The sequence below is a fragment of the Canis lupus genome, chromosome 22 (genome assembly GCF_011100685.1).
Source record: "Canis lupus familiaris isolate Mischka breed German Shepherd chromosome 22, alternate assembly UU_Cfam_GSD_1.0, whole genome shotgun sequence".
NCBI lineage: Eukaryota > Metazoa > Chordata > Mammalia > Carnivora > Canidae > Canis > Canis lupus.
In genome coordinates, this window is record NC_049243.1 from 19810346 (window position 1) to 19828136 (window position 17791).

Below are 17791 nucleotides of genomic sequence, written 5' to 3' on the forward strand. Positions count from 1 at the left end.
CCAATACAAGACTTGATCCCAGGACCCCAGGATCAGACCTGAGCCAAAGGCAGATACTCAACCACTGAGCCACCCAGGTGCCCCCATGTTCATTTTTCTTAAACAAGGAAATTTTCTAAGTGATAACACATGGAAAATATTCCATTTACAAAGTAAATTTAGAAAATTCCACAGAATTACCAATTAATATAAAAGATGTGGATTATAGATTAGTAAAACAAAGGAATCTCATTATTTACCTAGCACACTGACATGGAGACTTTTCAGAGATTATGGAGCAATATACTCTTTCTATTCTTATCCTTGATCACCATATAATTAAAGACAACCTTCTAACTTTCAAATATTGCCTTCTAAAGAAATCATTAGCAAAGTTGGCAGGAAAATGTTGACTCCTGGGATTCACCCCAAAATATTATATTTCTGGTGGGGGACTTGATATCTGAATTCTTTTTTTTTGATATCTGAATTTTAAACAGGATCTCAAGTTAATTTTTAAGTCAAAAGTCTAGCAAAAATATCCAGACTACAGCTGGGGAACCATTAAATTTTTTTTTTAAGATTTTTATTTATTTATTTATTTATGAGAGTGAGAGAGAGAGAGAGAGAAAGAGAGAGAGGCAGAGAGATACAGGCAGAGGGATAAGCAGGCTCCATGCCGGGAGTCCAACGTGGGACTCGATCCCGGGTCTCCAGGATCGTGCCCGGGGCCAAAGGCAGGCGCCAAACTGCTGAGCCATCCAGGGATCCCCAGGGAACCATTAATATAAATAAAAGCAAGTGGGGCATTCTGAAAGTTTATATACAATTTTCACGTAGGTAGTCACTGAAATAGAACACTTATCTATTAAAAGTTAGTAGCACAGGGGCACTGGGTTGGATCAGTCAATAAAGCATCTGATTCTCAATTTCAGCTCAGGACATGATCTCAGAGTCATGAGATCAAACCCCATGACAGGCTCCCTGTTCAGTAGGGAATCTGCTGGATATTCTCTCCCTCTCCCCCTTCCCCTGCTCTCATGCATGTACTCTATCTAAAATAAATCTTTAAAAGTTAGCAAAATGTTTAAGCATGACAACAATAAAATTGCATAGTGCCTGACACATAGCTCTCAATAAATGTCTTAAATGATCAATTAATTTAAAAAATGAATGTCTTTTAATGAGACATCAATCAGAATAAAGAAAATGTGTTAGTACATAATTACATGATATACAAAATATATAGTGTCAAGACTGTGTTTATAGCACACAGTCAATGCTGGCCTTGATGGAAGTTTGTGGTAGCTAAGCACATTCCAAACTGAAGAGTCATCCCTCCCACAACTGTCTCAATAACGCCCATCCAGATGCATTAGGTACACTTCTCTTCCTTCTAGAGAAATGGAAACTAAGACTCAGCAACAACACTTTCTTTTTCTTAAGTCAACATATGGATTAAAGTATATGCTGCTGTTTTATTGACTTCAATAATGAATTTTAATCAACACAAACTGGATTTAAGCCAGTCTTTTAAAAGTCTAGCTTCTGTGCTTATCCCTGTAAATGCACCCTGAAGTCTTTTAGTAACCACAGATAAAGATGACCAACTAATTTCTGATTTTATTATTGTATTACTGACTTGCAGTTATTGTAATATAGTCTACAATCATCAGGTGTAACTATAGCAAGGTGATTACAAAGAAGTTTCATATCACATCTTGACCTTTCCATCTTCTCACAATAAATTCCTGAATATTATTTTCATATGACATCTTCCTAATTATACTTTAGTTTATAAAAAATAATGATCTGCTAACATCGTAGCAAATGTTTAGATTACACAGTTTAATAATGAATACAAATTCATGTCACCAAAAAAATGCTGATTTTAGCAATCAAGTAAATACACTATGGAAAGATATGGTTCTAATTCCATAAATGCAATACATATCATAACTTCACATTAAGATTACAAAAACAATATTAATTCATTCAGTCTTGATACAAACTAAGAGCTTCACAATTTAACTGAAAAATACTCCCAATTTTTTTAGCAAGAATCAACAATATTGTCTGAAGTTACATATGAAAGTAGAAACAATTTTAAAATATCCACATTATACTATAGTATTCAAGCAAAATGTCTTACAATGATATGATCCAATTTTTATTTTTGAAATTCTCAATTAACAAAAGATCAGTTCTTGTGGTCATTATGAAAGGTGGTATAGACCCCTTCCTAATTAATAAGTTCAGATGTCAACACTAATAACTGATACACACCAAGATGGTATGAAAAAATTTATCACTCAAAGTGATGGGACTTTCTGAGAAGAGCAGGGTATTACCTAATGGAACCCAAAATTGGCTGGAGTGACTTAAGAGAATGAAAACATGAGTGGTTATGGCTGGGGGTGGGGAAAGGGTTCCTAAGTAGGCAGAGTTGTATGAATTGAACATCCCACAGATTCTTAAAGGCAAGGAATGGGGCAAGCTTTCTTATCAGTTTGCCTAGTTGTGAGCTAAGAGGGGAAGAAGGAAGGCTGACACTAGAAAGGTATCATCAGTCAAGCATAAAAAAATTGAGTCAGAGTATTACACCAGCTTTCAAATGGCATTATCTCTATTAGAGATATTTTTAATAATTCCTGTCCATCTCTATCCTGGCATGAGAATTTTAAACTCACTTTTTCATTCCAACTTCCTTCTAGCTTTTGGCATTCTTCAAAGTTGTAAAACAAGTCTTACCTGCCTTGTGGACTTTGTATGTAGTAAGGTTTTAGACAATAAATAAACAGATATGAGAGTATCTGAGTGTTACATCCCATAAATAAAATAAATTCAGGCACTATGGTAGAGAGTATCTGTAGCCTGCCTCAGAGGGTATGGTCAGAGAAGGCTTCACAAAACAGACTTCTGAAGTAAGACCTGAATAACAAGAGCTAGTCAACCATGTGAGTGTCGGGGGGAAGAGCAGTTCACCCAGAGGTAGAAACTTGTACAAAGATCTTGAAGTAGAATAAACACTGCATGTAATTAGAAAAAAAAAAAAAAAAAAAAAAAAAAAAGCTTGTTACTAGAGGGCAGGGAGATATAAAAAAAAGTAATACAGGAGATTGGAGAGGGAGGCAGAAGGCACTTCACTTCATGTAGGATCTTGAAAACTGAGATTAGAGGGACCTGTATTCAAAGGCTAATGGGAAACTACAGAAATTTTTAAACAGGGGAGTCAATGGCCCAATTTATTTATTATTTAATAAATATTAAGTCACATTCCTTACAATTTAGAGTGCAGAGGATGAAACTCCAAGTGAAAGATCAGTTTGGGAGGTTTTTTAAGACTGTCCAGGAAAAAAATTATAGCACTTTCTCAAGGGTGGTGATAGTAGATGTAGAGAGAGATGAGGGCTTTGGAGTATATTTTCAGGTAAACATAGTATTGGTTGAGAGAGATAAGAGAAAGTAATGAAGAATGACTTTGGTTGTTTATTTTGATGGTTGGTTGATTGATTTGGGACCTGATTTATGGATACGATGATCATGACATCGACTGAAATGAGGGGGATGTCATGGTGTGAGAATCGAGAATTATTCTTCGTAAATACTAATTGCATGGCAACTATATGAAATTCAAAAATAAATGAAGCATTCAGCGGTAAGATTCTCCAACGCTTAACTTCATCATTTACCAAGTAATTATAGATCAGTTACTATACAGTAGATATGAGTAACACATGGGTAAGTGGCTTTTAGATCTCTCACTGTTTTTTCCTGACCTTCAATTCTCATTAGTAACTATCATGTTACTGAGATAATAGAATGCCAATAATTAAAAATATAGTTACTGTTAATCACTGTCCTGTGTTATAAAGAATATAAGCCATAATAATAAACAGTCCTACTATGGAGCGTTGACTTCAATTCATATAAGGATATTTCTCTTTCCAAAGTCATTTTAAAGTGCTCTGCTCTTGTCCAGTTTTATTTTAAGACATGCACTATTAATGCTGTCTTGCAGTAACCACTTTGGATCACAATGGATCCTCCAAGATTTATGTTGCACCTTTAGCTATAAAATCCTGGCAACATCTATTTTTCTGGAAAGTTTTCATATTATCATTTTTAGCCTCAATCCAGAGTTATTCCTTTAATGTGAAAAAAAGTTATAAACTGGCAACAGCTACTTACTCAGTTCTTTCAGTGCATAACAACATTCTATACTGTTAGATGTTTTTACCTTTATTTATTCACCTTTCCTTTCTTTTTTAGTAAAAGTCTCAAATCCTTATCAAAAAAAGGGAGCAGGCATTTTAAGAATGTCATATGGGGGATCCCTGGGTGGCGCAGCAGTTTGGCGCCTGCCTTTGGCCCAGGGCGCGATCCTGGAGACCCGGGATCGAATCCCACATTGGGCTCCCGGTGCATGGAGCCTGCTTCTCCCTCTGCCTGTGTCTCTGCCTCTCTCTCTCTCTGTGTGACTATCATAAATAAATTAATTAATTAATTAAGAATGTCATATGTAATCATTGTAACTTGTTTCCCTATGGAAATTCCCTGTATATGGATTACATGAAGTAGTATAGATACTCCAACACATACACTTGTTATCTCTTACTTTCTGCTTATAACAACTCTCCATACAGGTAATTCAAAACAATAAGACAACCATAAAAAAAAATCCTATAGTTGTTGTTACAGGTAAGGTAAAACCTATGTACTCAGGAAATTTACAATGCAGATTGATTATGAAAAATAACACAAATTATCCTATACTTATTTTAAGGTAACCATTTCAGGGTAACAAAATGATTTTGGAGGGCAAAATATTTTCTACAAGTAACAGGTTGATAAAATTTATGTAGAATGAATGAAATTCCACAAAAGCTTCAGTTTATAAAGCCTCATTCTCAAAAGCATAAAAAAACAATAAATAATAAAAACAATTCCCAAATGTCACTTTAACTCTGACACTAGGATCACCCATCTTAATAAATTATCTGAGTATGATGAATAATATTAATAATGATGCTTCAGTTGTCCATATTACTAATAGTAGTGGGTGGTTATTACAAAATAAAATCAATTCTTCTAAAATCTTGTTCTTTTCGATAAAAATACTGTAGATGTGGATTTTAGTTGTGTCAAATGGCTTATAATCTGTGCTCATCTGTTCTTACATATGATACTTAAGGCATTGATGTGGTATGCAAATGTTTCTGTATGTGAACGTGTACATAAATGTATACATGGAAGACTTACATAGTGTAGATCTTTCACTCTGAATTTCAGTATATTAAGGGGAATGACACAAGGAGAGACATACTGAGAATATCCAACATGTAAAACATTCTTCCAGAATCAGACCAAGAACCTGTGCCTGAGAAATGAGAGTCAGTACATTTTGGAAAGCATACTAATCCTGTTATTTAGAATAAAGAAAGATTGCTTCCTATTGGTTGGTATTTCAGAGGCTCTGTTTAAAATGTAAAATGTGAGCCAAGACTTGGAGGATTAGTAGGATTTCTACAAGCCCATATAATGATTTAAGTTAATAACAGAGACATATCAGAGTCATGAGGATGTTAAAAGATGCCAAAAAAAAAAAAAAATCTATGCTGCTGGTATGTGAATGTGAATTCTGAGTAAAAACACTGGAAAGGGAATCTGGAAGTGGATGGTTTTTTGTGTTTTATGTTTTATGATGCTATGCTAAAAAGCTGAATATAACTTGGTTCCTTTTGTATAATCACAACTATGAAAAGAAGAATAGACCTAAACAGCAGCTATGGTTGTACAGGAGTCTTAGAATTCTATCTTCCCTTTTCAGTTTTGTTTAGCTTTGTTAATGCTGCCATCTGCACTTTGAATCAACCAAGCCCTACAGAGATTCCAGAAAGAGAACTCTGGTTTAAAAAAAAAAAAAAATTCTATGGTAAGAATTCTTCAATGGTTTTTGCCAGTTCTCCCAGAATCCAATCTGCAGGCTCCCTGGAGAGTGGGGTTTAAAATAGACAGTGTAGCTCTGATATCTACAAAAATTTGGCAAGGTTTTCCATTAATTTTCCTTTGAGTTTCCCTTTGTCTAATGAAAGGAATAACTGGTACCGGCTTACCAGAGAATCCGCTGGAGTCCTGTCAACCCTGGGAGAGGCCCATATGGTGGCCCTCCTGTGAGGGAAGATAAGGGCTATTCCAGGTAGTGGGAAAGGCTTTGATATAACCTGTGAGGATAATCTTTTTTCCCCAGTGTTTCAGTTTTTTCCCCACTGTCTCATCAATGTGTGGGCCAGTGTTTTGATGATAGACTCCTAAGAGGATAAAAAGAGGAACCCTCAGCTATTCGTTTTAGGTTTCTGGTCTTGGAGCTACTACAACTATAAGGCCAAGAGTTGGTAGACATCTGGGTACACTCTTCCAGTCTCTTCAGAGTAGAAAGGTAATTCAGAGGATCAGTAGACTGTGTACTCAGGTTAAAAAAACAGTAAAGTGGTGTAGCAGGGGTCTCAACAGCCTTATACAGTATTTTGTTTTAGGTGCCTCTTGTATCTTTAATTCTTCATTAGGCTTTTGCAATGAATTTTTCAACTAAGCTATTTTAGAATCTTGAAAACTTTTAAAGCCTTCTGCCTGCCAATTAAAATTAGGTATCCCATTCTGTTTGATTTCGGAGGCCTTGCTTTCAAGTACACTTTTTCAATGAACTATTGTATTTAATTGGAACATTTCTCATAGTGGCCACTGTATGCTACATTGTCTTAGCAAAATTTTGCCTTTTTTAAAAAAGAATATCCAGAGCTACCAAAACCACTGTTTTTAAAGATAAAATAAGCAGGTATGCTGGAAGATGACATGCCCTATTCTTGAAACTGGAGGCTCTCATTTATGTAGCTAAATTTTGAGTGTCTCAGAGCTAAACGAATACCTAAAAAGGGGTGCAATGCTGGGTGAGAAACACTGTGGTGTTTCACAGTGTATCTTTATAACAAGAAATTTTATAACAGAAATTTTCTTGAGGTTGGCCAGTGACCTAGTGTCAATCTAATACATTCCATGACCAACTTATCCTAGCACAAGGAGTCTTAAAGTTAGGTGGTGGGTAATCTAACAGCTTTGAAGTCCTTGATGCCTGTCCACCAATTTTGCAACTTGGCTTCTGAGATGTCCACTGACAATAGATTACTCCTTTCACAAGATTTCTTCACAGTGGTGGGTGCCCTAATGGCTTTTCATAGTATGACTTGTGCCCATTGACACTTTGATATGCCATTCGTCAAAACCGTCCAAAAAAAAAAATTTTTTTTTAATTTATTTTCCCAAGTTCCTCAGTGGTCTATACAGTGGACTTACCTCAAGGCTTCTTTGAGTCCCTCCACAGCTGTCTTCAGATCATTATTTTGCCCTGTGGAAATAATCCTCTCTACTTAACCAGACGGTTAAGCTTTCCAGCGGCCTGTGCACGGTTCCCGAGACCTGGGAGGTCCTCCCGGAGACGCTTACCACGTACCTGAGCTCATCCACAAACCCAAACGCTGTGGGCGCCCCACGAGGCCTCCCTGAAAAATTGCGATCCTCACACCGCGATTTTGCGCCCGGAAGGCTGAAAAGCAACAAAACTCGAAGAGCTCGGAACACAAAACAAGAGGAGCCGCGCCTCAGAAAAGCTTACCGGTCTCAGCGAGCGGGAGGAAGCAGAACCCGAACAGCCAGGAGGTCGAGCGTTGCCTGGAGGAGGGCCGCCGTGGAATTTCCAGCGGCTGTCTTGGGTTCCGTCTCCTTGCAAGAACGGCAACATCTCAAAACTAAAACTATTTAGTGACAAGTTTGAGGCCCTTCAGTCAGGGTTAAACAGCGCAAGGACGGAAGGAACCCGGCACCTCACCGTTAGTGCAGTAGAAGCCTGGGGGGGGGGGGGGGGGTGTTTCCCGCGCTCTTTTATACCCTGGAAGCGGAAGCGGAAAGCTGAAACGGTGGGCGGGAACAGCACCTGATTGGCTGGGGGCTTGTGTTTCTGACCTTTAAAAAGATCAAGGACCAAGGCAATGCGTATACAGCCCGAAGTTAGCTTAGCTTTTGGGGGAATTGCCTGACCAAGTCCTTGGTCAAGCAGCTTTTACAGGAACATGAAAATTCAGTTTGCTGACTTTCCAGGGACAGGAGAGGAGAGGCTCCACCTTGGGTCTGGAAGTTTATTTCAACAAGGACAAACATATTTGGTCTGCCCCTACAGCCTGAAAAGTTCTAACTGTTCTAGGCCAATGTCTTCATGTTTTCAGAGTCATAGATGACTGTTCAAAGCAGAAAAATATTGCAAATAAAACTTGAAAGTATTTGAACATAGTAAGTATAATCATATGAATTGGTTTTGTTTCAGTGAATTGTCAAAGTTTGGGAAAGGACGTTTGATCAGTATTTTGATTCACATAATTAGAGAGATGATTTATAAAGACCATTTTAATGAATACCCATGCCAGAGAAACTTTTAAATGCTAGTAATGATAATGAAATAATAATGAAAGCTTTTTAATGATAATAATTAAAACTTTTAAATGATAATAATTAAAATTTAATATTATCCTTTTATCTTTAATATATATTTTATAAATAGTTTTTATTAATATATCAGCATGAATATATATGATCAGAAAATAAAGATAATCATTTTTTTCCAAATGGAAAGTGAAAATTAATATTTCTAGCCTCTGATTCAATAAAATTTTTAAATACACATTTGAGGGACACTTGGGTGGCTCAGTGGTTGAGCATCTGCCTTCAGCTCAGGTCATGGTCCTGGAGTCGGGGGGATGGAGTCCTGCATCGGGCTCCCTGTGGGGAACCTGCTTCTCTCTCTGCCTATGTCTCTGCCTCTCTCTGTGTATCTCTCATGAATAAATAAACAAAATCTTTAAATAAATACACATTTCAAGCTGCAAAATTGGTGGAATTATATAATACAAACTATATTCACATGCCTGGTCATAGAAATTCAGTTCACCAAAATATTTATTTATTCCTCTCTCCATATTTTTCTGTAAAACCTTTTTGATTGTTTGCACTTAAATTACTACATTTTGGTCATTATTGTAACAAATACTATGTTCACCATATTAAAAATAAACTTGTTTTTTACGTATAGTGCTTATTCTGTTGTAAAAGTGAAATTTTAATTATTAAGTTCATGAAATTCAACTTACAATAACTAGAGGAGTTATACCCTCAAGAATTTTTAAATATGTGGAAATCGATCATGAGGGGAAAGCTTATAACTGTATCCAAGAATACCAAGAAACAGTAATTAGCCCAATTATTTATTCACCTGCTATGAGCCAAATGATATGTCAGATGTTATAAGTCTACATTATGGCTAACTCTAACACAATATTGATACCTTGAATCTGTACTACAGAGGATCAGCGTTCAACACTGTTGTCTAATATCAGAGAGCTGATAAATGGCTATGCCGACAACAGAAAACAAAAGTCTACCAAAGCCAGAGATGTTTTACTTCTACATTGTGTGATCTTTCAGGTTAGTTGTGAGCACAATATACATGTACTGGTTTTATTTCCTGTAATCTCTACCTTAAGAAATGCAGTACTTGGATTACTGATGATTTTCTTGACTCTTCTGACCTATAGTTTCATATATTCTGATGTTAGAAGAGATGTAAATTATATTCTATGGTTTGGAGAATAGAGGACCGGCATGATGTGCTTCTTCTTTTTCTAAACATTGAATAATTTTTGCACTAATTTGTCTAAAATTAACATTTACATTTTCTTGCTGTTTTCCACAGAACAGTGTTCCTCAGAAACTCTTTCCTTGTTGATGTCATAATGAGATATTAGAGAAACACTAGTGTTGAATACTAATAAGCATACCAGATTTCCAGCACTAGCACTCCAGTGTCTGTACCCACTACACGCACACACACATAAGTAAAGCATTCCATGGTCTTGCTTTTGTATTTTATAGATATGTTCTAGATAAAATGAAAAGTAAAATACATCCTTAAAAACTGTTTGATTTACTGGAGAAAAAAATACTGAACTCAAAAACAAAACCAAATATCAAGGAAGGAGGAAGTGGGTTATAAGAAAAAAAGAGAGGGGCACCTGGGTGGCTCAGTGGTTGAGCATCTGCCTTTGGCTCAGGTCATGATCCTGGGGTCCTGGAATTGAGTCCCATATCAGGCTCCCCCTGAGGAGCCTGCTTCTGACCTCTGCCTATGTCTCTGCCTCTCTGTGTCTCTCATGAATAAATAAAATCTTTAAGAAAAGAAAAAAAAGAAGAAGATGGGGGAAAATTAATTTACAAAATATTAATGGTATAGGGACACCTGGGTAGCTCAGCAGTTGAGCGTCTGCCTTCAGCTCAGGGTGTGATCCTGGAGTCCGGGGTTGGAGTCCCACATCCCGTGTCTCTGCCTCTCTCTCTCTCTCTCTATCTCTCTCTGTCTCTCATAAATAAATAAATTTTAAAAAATATTAATGTCATAAATTAGTCACAATCTTTTTCTCAAAAGATTTATTTATTTGAGAGAGCTCAAGAGAGCACACACAAGCAGGCGGAGGGACAGAGTGAGAGAAGCAGGCTCTCCACTGAGCTGAGCTGGGAGCCTGAGGACTGAGACTTGATCTTGACTCAGGGCTTGATCTCACAACCTATGACATTATGACTTGAACTGAAACTCAGCTGCTCAACCAACTGAGCCACCTAGGCGCCCTGGTCACCGTCTTTTACTAAACAAAATTAATTGGCTAGAAAAAATATATATGCATATATGCTATGATCCTAATTTTAAAAAATCTAAATGTAAGTGCATTGAAATATTCAAATGTAAAAAAAAGATATATATATATATATATATATATATATATATATATATATATATAGCTATCTAAAATAAAATAGAAGACCATGGGGCAAATAGAGGAATCAGTGGTTTAAATTATCAAAATGTGAAATAGTTTGACATCAAAACTAACATATATAGTATTGAAAATTTATTCTGACTTCAGAACTAAGATTTAGAACATATATGACAGAAAAGAGAAGATGTTCTCAATCTATAAAGAGTTTTAAAATTTGTCTGGTTTTAGTGGTATGATACACTTCTACAAAAAAAAAAGTGGCAAAGGAAAAGAGCAGGCAATTTCCAACTGATGAAACAGGAATAACAACAACAAAAATAATAATATTATAACACAAGAAGTCACAGGCAAATATTAACAATAAGAGATGATTTTCTACTTGTTAACTTGGAAAAGGCAGAAGCTAGTAGCTAATTTAGTGTTAACAATCATACACTTGAATGGATGGTTTCATTCAGTGTTGCAGAGGGTATAAGTTGATTAAAATTTCTAGGGGGCAGATTGACAATGTGCATTGTTAGTCTTTGAATTTTTCAAAAATCTTCATACCAAAACCTCACCTATAATTTAAATTCTTATATAATATTCAGAAGTATGCAGTAATATGGATATCTATGTGGGCTCATTTAAAAATGCCCTGTAAATTATCTAGAAACACCTAAATTTAAAAGTCATAGATTGAATAAATTGTCATACTGACAAAGACATAATATTACAACATTAGTAAAGCATATTTCAAAAATATTCTAATATTCTACATTAGTCATGATATTTTATTAAATATGTTGAGTGAGAAATTGTATATATAATGTTATTCCAATTTTTAAAATCTAAAATGTATATATGCTGAAATATTAGAAAATTTATTACTAAATTTCTACATGTTGGAAACAGAAGTAACAAATTTTCTGCATGTTCTCAACAGAAGCACATTAGAGTTTTATAATCAGATGAAAACCATAAATACTGTTTGAAAAATAAAGTAAAAGGAGTTGAAGTGGAATTAGGTAAACAAACCACTGGCATCATAAGGCATTTCCTTCTCCAGCTGCTCTTCTGGCTCGTCAGCCCATTTGAAGCAGTGAGAAGCCATTGAGCAGGTGGCTGCTCATTTTATTTTGATATGGAAGATTAACCTCAGAATTATTTCTGCATTTACTAGAAAACAGTGAGTCATGACAATTGTAAAAACTATCTCCACCGATATACAATCATATTCTTTTATATCAAGGCTTACTCTCACATGGGATGAGTGTTAGAAAAGGATCTAAATTATTCACAATAGCTAAATTATTATTTTTTTTTAATTTTCAATGTTAGCTACCTCCGTACAAAAATAAAATGAAGAGCAATCATTAGCTATACCACAATATTGTTAGTTTTATTTTTTAAACTGTAAAAGTGAAATTGTAACTAGTAATCTGGTATTGAGGCAAATCAGGAATTTGTCTATAGCCCAAGAGAGTGGATATTTATCAGTTATTTTTATTAAAATTAATCTAAAATAAGTCTTCCATATGTGCATATTCTTTTCTGTTCTCAGTAGTGGCTCTGCTATATTCCCCCCAGATTCCTTTTGTTAATTAAATATCAACACATTTTAGATCAATATTAGTACTGGGGCTATTTTGACCTTGCGTTTGAAAAAGGCTTCTAGTCCACGAATGAGACATGCAAGATAAATTTAGAAGAAAAAAATAATTGACATTTAGTTTGCATCATTTGGTAGGTTCAAAGAATTAGCCTTTGTGAATTTGGCCAGAACATTAATATTATCACACTGCAATCAGCATTTGTCAGCTCACATCAAGAGCGTCATCCACTTCTATAGAACTATCTTTGGTGTTTTGTGGCTATGTAACAAGAAACCAATTAATAATGAAAGGTAGATTGTAGTTAAAAAAAATGTACAACATTTAGGAAATTGCTAAGAATAGAGATTTATCTTGAGAACAAAATAAATGTCTGTTAAGCTACCTCAAACAGATTCCCCATAGATATAATATATATAGTTTATAAATTTATACTGGAAACTACCTTAATTCTTTAATCCTTTAAACCATACATTGCTTTTAATAGTTGAAAGAAGATTATGATTTAATTTTATTAATAGGGACATTCTGTTAGGTTTATTTTATATGATGCTTGATATCTTGGCAAACTATTAAAACCCAAAATGATAAAAAAAAAAAGTAAAACCCCAAATGATCTCAATTCAGTTAATTTTGGGATGAAATATTTAACATGCTAAAAACTTAGTTTATAGCAGTTAATTTTTATATGTCAGCTTAGCTAAATTCTGGTGCCCAGTTATTTGGTCAAACATTAGTCCAGATGTTACTGGGAAGGCTAACTGTTTACAGTTGACTCTAGTTTAAAAAGATTACTTTTTATAATGTGAGTGGGCCTTATCCAATCAGTTGAAGATCTTAAAAGACTCCCATTTCTCGAAACTATTCTGTCTCAAGACTGTAACATAGAATGAGTTTCCAGCATGCTGGCCTGACCTACAGATTTTGGAGACAAGACTGCAATGCCAACTCATAATGAACTTCCAGCCTGCTGGCTTGCACTGTGGATTTTGGGTTTACCCGTCCTTACAATCACATAAGCAAATTCCTTAAGAGAAAAAAAGAAAGAAAGAAAGAAAGAAATCTCTCCCTCCTTTTAACTCCATCTGATGGTTCTGTTTCCCTGGTGAACCCTAATACAGTGAACTTATGTGATTTGAGAGTTTCACTAGGGGGAGTTCACTGTGCTGTAAACTGATACTATAAAATGTTCTCCAAAATGATAATACACATTTGCACCTTGAACAACAGTATAGTAGAGTCCATTTTGCTCTACAATCTCACCGATCCCTGCTATCCTGCTACTGTTACCTTAAAATTATTGTCAGATTGCTGAATGTGAAATGGTAATACCTATTTCTTTCTATAGCATTTGCTTCAAGAAAAATCAGATATGCAAGGATTATCATGCCATTAAAATAAAGAAAAAATAATAATAAGGGAAAAGGAAGTTAAATCATTCATTTTTCAATGTGTTCAGGTCAAATATTGTTTTGGAATTTAATGTATGGAATAGTATTAACCACTTAGGAATCTTACAAACTCCTAAGGCTTACCTATGGTATTGCTGAGATTTAAAGCCAGGTCACACCACTCGTATTGGAACACCCTGCCAGTGGCTCTGGCTGTCTCTGCTAGATGGCAGAGATTGAAAGAGCTAAGAGGCAGTATTAGTAGGAATATTTGGGAGCAACCTGGGTGGCTCAGCGGTTTAGCGCCACCATCAGCCCAGGGCCTGACCCTGGAGACCCGGGATCGAGTCCCACGTCAGGCTCCCTGCATGGAGCCTGCTTCTCCTTCTGCCTGTGTCTCTACCTCTCTCTCTCTCTCCTCTCCGTGTATTCTTATGAATAAATAAATAAAATCTTTTTTTTAAAAAAAGGAATATTTGGTAATATTGCTTTGACAAGGAAGACAGAAGATTCAATATTTTAGTTATTGTGGCCCGTAAAAGTAAAATTTTTGACATAGAATGTTTAGGTTTGAGAGAAAAATGATATATTCAGAGATAAAATGTGTGTGTGTCTGTGTGTGTGTGTGTGTGTGCATGTGTGTATGTTAATAGGTCTAGGAAGCAGTGGGAATGAAGGGCTATGGATCAACAGAAAGGTCAAAAACATAGACAATGCTTTGGAAACATTTATTATTGAGAGTAATAGTTGAAGTCAAGAAACTGACAAAAAGGAGGGTATAGAAAAGAAAGTTGATGAAGAAAAGAAGGTAGTGTCACAGAAGCATAGAGAGAAAAATGTTTCCCATATAAATAGTTTTCTTCATTTTCTATTCCAGTATTGCACTTTGTCCCCACTTCTCATGTCCATTCTTTAAGTGTGCACCTGTCTCAAAATCTTTCAGAACCATATTGTTGGGCGAGAATATGTAATAACAATACCTGGTGAAAGAGGCTTAATATGGTAAGATTTCCAACTTTATCCATTTTATACACAAGGAAAACCTGAATGCTAAATTAATGCAAATCAAGAGGATGAATTTCTTATATTTTTTTGAAACTTTGGTATTTAATATTGATACAAGAGAGCTAGGTTCTTATCTCACAGAATCAAAGAATGTATATATGGACAACAGAGAGTGAGCAAAGCAATAGAAGTTTATTATACAGAGATACAGAGAAAGTTCTCAGAAGGGAGAGGGGTCCCAACAGGGTTGCCACTGAGGGCTTTTAGTGGCTGTCTTTTATTGAGAACCTAGCCAGGGAGCCCACGGCCTTGAGCTTCTTGTGCAGTCTTGGTTTGAGTAGGGACTATTGATAACACATTAATGACATATTTCTTTGCGGTCTGGTGAGTTTCTCTGATTACTTAGTTGCCATTAAAGGGAGATACTCCCTAACATTTTGGAGCTAGGAAGCCATGTTTATTATTTTTCTTTGTTTTTTACTGTCATCTCTATTTTCTTGGGATAGGTAGGAGCCTGACTCTGGGCCTTTCGGTGTCCTTGGGGTTTATGAGAACCCACAGATTTCTGGAAGCCTGAGTCTGGGCCTTTCCCTAATCTTTCCCTGCCTAGCCCCATTTGCTCCGAACTCATTCTTACATCAATATCAGACTAACTGGAAGATAAATTCTGAGAGTGAGCATTTCCTGTTACTCCTAAACTCATCACTTAGATGTTACCTCATTACTAATTTGAACAATAATTTTGCCTATATGCACTGTAAGCTTCAGTAAGGAATGTAAGAAACAGAACTACACATGTTTTTGATCCATTTTTAATGATATAAGGGGTTTATTATAGAGCTAAGAAATTCTAATGGGAATATTTAGGGACTAGTTCCTGAGCAACCCTATCAGTCTTAACATTTTATCTCAAATTGTTTCTATAATGAGGTAAGACATAAACAAACTGTAAGCTTGGCAAAGTATAGACCAATTTCTCTGACTAGCTGTCAGAACAACCTGTTTTGCCTGCAAATTTTCCTCAATATCGTATCTAACCCAGAGTGATTGCCCTTCTGTTCATGTAGCCTTGCTATCAGTTTCTCTCCGTTTTTTCAACAAAACAATACTGCCTTATTTTCGGTTTGCAACAGCCTTGGAAACAATGAATTCTGCTTTGGTTATTGCTTGGTAAAGAAACTCTTACCTCCAAATCATCCAACTGCACTCACCAACTCCTCTGAATGTCTGTACCTTTTTTCTTCAGGGTATCCAGGCTTAAATGAGGTCCTTCCCCTTCAAGAAAGCAGGTGTATATATATATATATTTTTTTTTTTCGTGTATCCCATCTGATCTCACTTGTATGTGGCATCTCAAACAAACACAAGCATATGGATACAGAGGACAGATTTGTGGTTGCCAGAGGGAAGGCGGGGCGGTTAGAACATGAGTGAAATGGATGGTAATCAAAAGGTACAAATTTACATTTATAAAATGAATAAGTCATAGGGATGCAATGTACAGCAAGGGTACTGGTTAATGATACTGTATTGTATATTTTCAAGGTACTAAGAAAGTAGGTATCAAAAGTTCTCATCGAAAAATTTGTAACTATATACAGTGATGGAAGTTGACTAAACTTACTGTAGTGAACATTTCACAATGTATACAAATATCAAATTATTATGTTGCATGCTACATTATACAACTGAAAGTAATATATGTCAATTATATTTCAGTTTAAAAAAAGAAAGCAAGTCTTTTCAAATATTTTTTATTCTTTTTTTCTTTTAAACTTAGGTTAATTTCTCTCTTCAAGTATGTGGGCTCAGTAGCAGATGACATATTTATTTAGGATACTTAAGCATTGCCAGAAATAAATTAGCAGTCTTTTTTTTTCCTTAAAATTCAAGTTCTTTTGTGAGTTATCTTTTTTTTTCAATATGACTAAGCCTCCCAATTAGTTTTTGCTAAAAACAGATATTAGACAAATATTTCATACAGTGAACATCACACCTGAATGAGCTCAGGTAATCATCTCTACTTGCTTTTTTCAGATTCCCATTTCTAGTTAATATTCTTTGGCCGAAGGTGATTTAGAAATTCTTGTTTGAGAGACTTCAGTCTGTCAGCATGTATGAGAGGTTGGAATCTTAGGAACATGTCTTAAAGTAGACTTTTCATAGAAAGCACTACTTACATTGATGGTTCCAGATAAATTAAAACAACAGTTTTTTGAAGCTATCTTTATGCACAGTATAAATAATATTAAGAAGACATCAACTCTCTCTCTGTTTTTATGAATAGATAAATTAAAAAAAAAAAAAAAAAAAAAAAAAGAGCAGCCCTGGCTCAGCGGTTTAGCGCTGCCTTTGGTCTGGGGCGTGATCCTGGAGATCCCCGGATCGAGTCCCGAGTCCGGCTCCCTGCATGGAACCTGCTTCTCCCTTTGCCTGTGTCTCTGCCTCTCTCTCTCTCTCTCTCTCTCTCTCTCAATAGATAAATAAAATTTAAAAAAAGAAGACATCAATTTTCTACATTAAACCATCATATTAAATCTTTGTTATTTAGGGTGTTTTTGTCAACTGATGGAGATGAGAGGTGCTAAAACCTAAGGCCAACCCAATGCCACTTTGGTATTCAGTCTCAGAAGATGATGATTGCATTTACTATAATCCTTTATTTGCTGTGAAAAATACCTCTCAGTAAGTAACTGAATCAAAAGAGAAAACTTCTGAAGTCTCAGATACCCATGGAGACTTCTATAATGTATCTGAGCCTTAGAAACCAGAGAGAAAAATAACATGAAGACTTTGTTTCCTGTTTCAGCTTCATTCTGCATATCTGTTCCAGCCTCTCTTCCTATTCTTCATTCTTCTACACATAGAAGGTGATTTGGGGGATCCCTGGGTGGCGCAGCGGTTTGGCGCCTGCCTTTGGCCCAGGGCGCGATCCTGGAGACCCGGGATC